We start from the raw sequence: 6,000 nt of genomic DNA, 5'->3' as shown, positions 1-6,000 counted from the left end.
CGAGCAACCTTTCTCTCCATCTCTGCAAACTCGGCGACATGTGAAAGTGTCCATGGTGGGGAGACCACCTGGTGGGCCTTACGATAATCCCAACTATAACCCATCTGCAGGGTCTCGCTGGCCGCCCACAAATTACTTTCGCTGGAAAGCCTCGATCTATGATTAATTGCAGGCCATCTTCGGGGATTCTCCAATTGATTTCTGTTTGTTTTTCGCTTTTTTCGTGGGCTGAAATTAACCCACTGACCGCTGGCCGATGATTTCCTATTTGATTTTGCCAGAGTTTTGCCTGGTCTGTCATTAGCCGCGGATCTCCACGGATCGAGCAGATGAAGTCGTTCGGGTAATTGTGGAGCAGACGGCAAAGAAAGTTTTAATGAGAAGTGGGCAGACGGCAGACTGCCGAACTGGCAGACTTTCGGACTTGCAGTTCAATCCGACCATTTGCGTAAGTGCCAGGGCAGACGAAATTCCAGGATCAGCGATCTGGGATCTGGGGCAGCCAAGTGCAGATTGGGCTCATGGGATCGGTCTATCGATGAGCTGCACCTAAAAAATTTGATTGGTAATTCAAGTGAAATTCTTACTAAATGAAAATATTTATAATGAAAAATTACGGTTGTTAACATCAAGTTTAAGGTATTTGGATAGATGTAAATATTTATGTGCACGAGAACACGATTACAAAATGTCAAATTAAGATGTTGCCTCCAACTGACACTATTTGTTAGTACATATTTCTGAGTGCATGAGGCAGCTCCCCAGCCTCGTCTCAATTTAGCCTTTGCTCCCAGCTTTTTTGACTCAAGCGAGGCAAACTCTGCGTCTCCGAAAGGCAGCCCCTCATATTGTCACGTACCGGGCGGTGTCAAGAGTGCATGAAAATCGTTTGCCGCATTGACTGTAATTAACTTTTTGACTCGATTTGACTGAAGCCGGGAGCTGGGGGCCCACCGGTCGTATGAGCAACTGGCACGCCGTTCCCAGCCCCGCGAAAAGCGGATAGCAGGTGCTCCGCAGCTCGATTTCGGTGGCGGTGCAATTAAAATTCCTATACGGTCCAATCGAATGGCCAAGGAATGCGTGCAGCGTCCAATTCGATTTCGATTTCAATTTGTGTTTGCTTATCAGCGCGCAAAGCAAAACAAAACATTTGCTGGCTAATAATTAAAATTATTTAACACGCCGCCGCCGCTTAAATGGCATCGCTCATACGCCGTGTTAGCCGCGCTGTCCCCCGCGGTCGACTTGCCAAATTGGCTGTCAGTGGGCTGGAAACAACTAAAGCCACACAACGACTTAAATTTAGACTTAGACAACTGCAGCAGCAAATAAAAAACAACCAACCGGCAGCCTTTGTGGCAGCAACGGTGGCAAAATAATTTGCATAACCCGCAATCTGTGTAATCTCCCAAGTTGGTGGCATAAATTAAAAGGAAAATGTCAGACTGATCCAAGAGAGGAATTTCGGGGGAAGGGTGGGCGGAATTTGACCCAACTCTCACGGCAAAGGTTGATCTAATTAAACATACCCAAGTAACCAGTATTTAACTATGAATTAGGCGTTGGTGGTATGTTCCTTTAAGATCTTTCTGGCAGACTTTTTCTTTCAAAATTAATGTTTATATAAACAGGATTTTGCGACCAATGGGTGAATGAAAAGAAAAGTCAATGAAAGAAATTGATATTCATTGGATATTCCCAATGGCTATACCACGGAAATGGTTACGCCAAATGGATACTCCAAATGGATAGTCAAAACGAATACACCATGTGAATATCTTAAACTGATACTCCACTCAAATTCTTCAAATAAATCTCTAAATGGGTACTCCAAATGAATACTCCAATTGAAAACTCTTATTGAATACCCCTAATGAACACCACAAATGGATACTCTATGAATCCCTAGACTATGTTCCCTCCCTCAGAAACCCCTCCATCCTCCCCCATGGTTACAAATTCCCAGCCACCCACTCGACCAGCGATTTGTATTGTCACATCGGTACGAGTGTCGTACGAGTGTGGACAAAACAGTTGACCCGGAGAGTCAGAGTCGTCGGAATGGAGACGGCACTTCACACGCCGCCGTGGCGAAGACAACTTAATGCTTAATACTTATTGTCGCGCCTTAATCTAGATACACTCGGCACTAACAACTAACGACTTGGAACCAAGGGGATGGCGATGGGGATGGGGGATGGAGATGGAGTCCAATCCCAATCCCAGCCAATCTGCAGCTCGTGCTCGTCCGGCAAACACAAAATTGAGTGGCAAAATGTTTCTCCTCTGTGGTTTTTTCGTTTTGTTTTTGAACATTTTGTTGTCACGGCTGTCGCCCCTGCTCCACCGCCACCGCCACACATGCCAAGAGCCGCTGGCCGGGGCTGTCAGTCTTCCTATGACTTCCACTCCCGCTTCCAAAAACCAGAAAATAAAAAAAACACAGAAATCCCAATCCCAGCTGGACTGTAAATCTGCATGCGCGTCGCGGTGTCAAAACTTTTTTAAACAAAATAATTAAATGTAGAGAAGAGGGAAGCCTCGGCAACAGCGCATAAATAGTTGCATGGTTTGCTGCCCCCTCTGAAAACTCTGAAAACAGAAAACCCGTCTCTCTTGAGCCCCTTCGATTCACCACAAAAGCTGATGCAAAGAAATCCGCTAGAAAGTCATGTTCGTGTGCTGCAACTTCGAATTGAAGCTGCAGAATCAGCCGAAAAATGTGCCTGCTCCTCATCCCCATATTTATTCCCCTCTTTGGAGTTGGATGCGTGATCAGTCCGGTCACGATGGATTTATAGGACTTTAAGAGGTTCAAAAACCCACATCACATTATATTTTAAGATGCATGTATAAGAAAAGCCATTTTTTTTGAAAATTTCATAAAATGCTTATTTGACACATGCTCAAATATATATAACTGAATATGAATGTTTTGATTCAATTTGAATTAATTCAATGTTGTTGAGCTATAGAATTTTTAAATAAGTAAGAGTGTACCATTAAAAAGTAAAAAGAAGTTGTTTGGATTTATTTAAAATGAGTTCACGACAAACTTGCAAATATTTTATTTATTTTTATATAAGGCTTTATTCTCAGGGCCTTTTTATGAATATACCAATCGATTTTAGGCATCTCCTGGACATCATCTACCCCCAATTCGAGAGTCACGCTACCATCTCCAAGCCATGAGACTTCTGCCTGCTGCTGGCTGCCTGCTCCCAGCTGCATAATAATTTATGATCGCGTCCAAGATGTGGGTTAATCGTGTTTTGGGCTAGTTTCTTGCCCCAGCTTGTCTCTGCGCGGAGGCTCCGGCTCCAGCTCCAGCTCCATCTGCATCCCCTCCAGTCTGCCAGCCATCTAAATACAATCCCGAGATTGCTGCTGGTTGGCTTTCTGCTTTCTGCGCTTTGGCATGTTCTTCACATCCAATTACTGGGTCAGGGACCTGCAAGTCCTGATCTCCGCTCGGCAATTTCCACAACGAGATACTCCCACCGCGGTCCACCTCCTTTCTAGCCCACTTTTTTCCGCTCTCTGCCAGTCAGTCAGTCAGTTGCAAATGGGGCATTTAATCTCGGGGAATGCGTAACAGGCGTCTACTCGCCACGCACGATTCCCAAGGCAATTAGCCACGGATGAAGCCTTATATCCATTGCCAATGACCCCTCCTCGCCGGCCATCACTGCAGCTTCTCTCCGACTCTGATGAGCCGCCAAAAAGCAATAAAATATCATTTTATTAGCATGCGGACTCGACTCAAGTGCCAAGGTGGAGGCGTTCTCTATTTCCACACAGCCCCCTTCTGCTAAATAGCCTCCATTGTGAGCAGCCACAAAGGCAAGACACGTGCACTTGCAACCAAACGAGTCGGGCTTAATTTTCAGGACAATTTAAGAGTCATAAGTGCGAAGAGCGAATACCCTAATTAAGGTTTGATTCGTATTATAACGGATTTTGTATATTTTTGAGAACTCTTTCAAATCGTAAGTCGTAATCGTAATCGTAAATCGAGGAGCTCTTTAAATTGATATTCAATATTGATTCTTTGCTTATTAGAGTTAGATTTGGCTTTAAAGGTATCGCGTTTTTTAAAGATGCTTAATAGGTAGATTAGATTCCTGAAGAATTTGCGTTAATTTTTTTGTTTTGAAAAGTTTTGAATATGTTTGTTTATGTTTACCATCCTGATCTATACAGCCAAGTACCCCCTGACTGTTGGGCTGCCTACCTTCAGTATTTAGTATGCAGTTACAGATTCCGTGCTCGTTCGGGACTCTCTATGGGTCTCTGGGTCTCCGGAGCCCGTTGCCCAACGTCCGATGTCCAATGTCCGCGGCTGCTGGTTCAGAATTTATGCATATGACCTTAGTTATTGACATAATTTCGTGGCTGGCGGTTCGGGCACGAAACGAAAACGAAACGCGCATAAAAATGCTGGTTGGATCTCCCGAAAGGGAGAGAGGGATTCCGATTCCCCCAATTCGCCAGTTGCCGGTTTGCCGATTGTGCGAAATGTTCACGCTGCTTCGGACAAATGCGCAAATTTGTACGGGGAAGGCAGGGATCCGGGGATCGGATCAGGTGATTATCACAGCCTCCTCCTCGCCGGGGCATTTGTCAAATTTTCCACTTAATCCGACGTCAGCCGTGCTCGCATGGAAAATTGTCACAGGCCCCGCGCGAAGGCAAAGGCAGGTAAGAGGCGCCCCACGGCGACTCAGCTCCATTGAGCTTCTCTGGATCGCGGTGCTTTAATTGGTCTTATGAAATGGACAAAGTGCGAAATGAGTTATGCGCACGCGCGCACCCGCAGCCGAGTCCCCGAGTCGCCGAGTATTCGAGTCCCAGTCCCCCAGTTCCCGTTCCCCAATCCGGTCCCAACCGCGACGTCCAGCTCCAGTCCCGATCTTCGAATGCGAATACGAATACGAATACGAATCCGAGTCCGTGGCCGATAATGAACGCATGTGGGAATTCGAAAATTGGATTTGGGTATTGTGCAACCAGCTTGGAAGCCGGTGACACAGGGAGAAAAAATCAGGTGTTTCGTACACTGGAAATATATGTTCTTGAACTTTGCTTGATAAGTACTTTAATCGTCTAAGGGTCGTTTTCTGGTTCGCCTGCTACAGTAAGAGAAGGGCTTAAACTCTGTATATCCGTACGTTTTTTGCCCAAGAATCGTCAAAAACAAAATGTTTAAGGTTTCAGTTTCAATCGATGCCAAATTTTGAATACGAAATTAAAGAGGTATAACATATCATATTAGGAAAATTTGTAGCTTTGTTTTTTTTTTTAAAATTCGGTAGTCAAAATATCACAGTTTAATAATCGTAATAACCAGAGCTAACAATCCACATCTCTTTCTGGTATAATAAAAAAAAATAATTTTTTATAAAGGGTAGCATCACAATTTTTGACCAAAAATCGTCAAAAATTAAAGTTTAAAGACTTTAGTGTCAATCGATAGGGAATTTAAATACGAATTGAACGAGGTATGGCATTCCATATTTGGACAATTTGTTCATTTTTGTCTGACAAAACACTGCATTTTATTTGTGAAAAAATCGGATTAAGGATTTATGACAAAAAAGTGAGTTTTTTCTCTGTTTTTTTTCTCGTAATTTAGTTAAAATGGGTACTATAGTTAAAATGATCATAGTTTTATGCTACTAAAAACGAAAGCTAACGATCAACACCTTTTCGGGCAGAATTGAAAAAAAATTAGTTTGGGTCGAATTTTCGGATTTTTGATAAGGGGTAACATCACAAAATTTGACGAAAAATCGTCAAAAATTAAAGTTGTTAGGTTTTTGTGTCAATCGAAGGGAAATTTTAGTACGAACATAACAAGGTATGACATTCCATATTTGGACATTTTTTTGCTTTTTTTTCGACCAAAATACCGATTTTTTGGTAAAAAATTCGGATAAAGGAGTTATGGCAAAAAGGGAAAATTTGAACATTACTAGTAGTTGGTCCTTGATGTGT

This window comes from Drosophila suzukii, chromosome 2L, assembly GCF_043229965.1.
Source record: "Drosophila suzukii chromosome 2L, CBGP_Dsuzu_IsoJpt1.0, whole genome shotgun sequence".
Lineage (NCBI taxonomy): Eukaryota > Metazoa > Arthropoda > Insecta > Diptera > Drosophilidae > Drosophila > Drosophila suzukii.
Note: the sequence above shows the minus strand (reverse complement) of the source record.